General features: G+C 47.0%; 1 non-coding gene across 1 annotated transcript; it reads right to left on the bottom strand.

Annotated features, from left to right (window-relative positions):
• Positions 1–411: 411 nt before the first annotated feature.
• On the bottom strand, positions 412–518 carry LOC112181105. Its single transcript, XR_002928709.1, has one exon. It is a non-coding gene; the product is annotated as a small nucleolar RNA R71 (small nucleolar RNA).
• Positions 519–1,745: the final 1,227 nt, after the last annotated feature.

Genomic DNA, 1,745 nt, shown 5'->3' with positions numbered 1-1,745 from the left:
ACCTCCAAGAGATCCCTCACCGAGTCCAATTAGATCACCGGTTAGAGAGATGGCGAGAGACCTATTCGGAAGTTTTCTAGACCTTCCATGACCAACACGGCATCATGCTTAGTACTTCCGGATAGAGATGTGGAATTTGAGATCAAGCCACAACAATTGAGCATCTTGCCTATTTTCCGTGGGATGCCATCCGAGAAGGCCATCAACCACATGCAAGACTTTGAGGCGATTGTGAGCACTATGTCAAAGGGTGGACTTCCGGAAGGTGAGTTCAAGATGCTGTTGTTTCCTTTCTCACTTAGAGATGATGCAAAGGGATGGTTTTTGAAGCTACAACCAAGGAGTATACGATCATGGGATGAGTTGACTGATACTTTCTTGGATGCTTACTACCCACCACACAAGACCACTAGCATGAGACATGAGCTCTTACTCTTCGCTCAGCGCGATCATGAGACATTTTGGGAGGCATGGGATAGGTACAAGGATATTTGCAATGCATGTCCCCATCATGGTTTGACTAAGTCAATGATGATTGACGGCTTCTATTACCACATGAGAGGAGGAAGGTTGATGTTGCCGCACAAGGTTCACTACATAGTCATGGTCAAACCGAGGCATGGGATATACTTGAGCACTTGGGTCAACGCATCACCCTCATCATGATGACTCCACAACACCTTAACCAAAACAACCTCCTTCCTACGAAGCCTCTTCGTGGACCTATCCAAGATACGAACAGGTTCAACGACGAAGGTCACATCCTGTTTCACCTCAATAGTACCATGATCAATCACATGGGACTCATCTCAGATGTACTTCCTGAGCATGGACACATTGAAGACATTGTGTACACCAGACATGCTAACTGGTAGAGCAAGCCGATACGCCAAGTCTTCGACCCTTTCCAAAATCTCAAAGGGTCCAACATATCTCGGTGCCAACTTACCCTTCTTGCCAAATCTCACCACACCTTTCATAGGTGAGACTTTCAAGAATACATGATCACCCACCACAAACTCCAACCGTCTCCTCTTCAGATCGGCATAGCTCTTCTGTCTACACTGTGCAGTACGGATCCTGTCTCGGATGGTCGTAACCTTCTCTGTAGTCTCCCCAACAAGCGCAGGACCCAAGAGCTCCTTCTCTCCAACATCCGCCCAACAGATCGGAGTCCTACATGGCCTACCATAAAGTGCCTCGTATGGAGCCATACCGATGCTGGAGTGATAGTTGTTGTTGTAGGCAAACTCTACCAATGGCAGATGATCCGCCCGACTTCCCTTGAAGTCCAAAACACATGCTCTAAGCATATCCTCCATCACCTGGTTCACCTTCTCGGTCTGCCCATCTGTCTGTGGATGAAATGTAGTGCTCATAGCCAAAGATGTGCCGAAAGCCTTATGGAATCTACGCCAAAATTCCGAAGTGAAACGAGCATCCCGATCAGAGACAATCGTTACAGGCACACCATGAAGCTTCACTATCTCATCAAGATACAACTTACACAACGCATCACTTGAGTAAGTCTTCACCACAGGAAGAAAGTGCGCTGACTTTGTCAAACGATCAACAATCACCCAAATAGAGTCATAACTTTGTCTGGATCTAGGCAATCCGGTCACAAAGTCCATGGAGATATCTTCCCATTTCCATACTGGAATCGGCAAAGGTTTCAACATTCCTGCAGGCCTTTGATGCTCTGCCTTCACCCGCTGACAAGTAAGGCACCTAGATACATACTC

The sequence above is a fragment of the Rosa chinensis genome, chromosome 7 (genome assembly GCF_002994745.2).
Source record: "Rosa chinensis cultivar Old Blush chromosome 7, RchiOBHm-V2, whole genome shotgun sequence".
In the NCBI taxonomy this organism is placed as follows: Eukaryota; Viridiplantae; Streptophyta; class Magnoliopsida; order Rosales; family Rosaceae; genus Rosa; species Rosa chinensis.
Note: the sequence above shows the minus strand (reverse complement) of the source record. Positions and strands in the feature narration are given on the sequence as shown.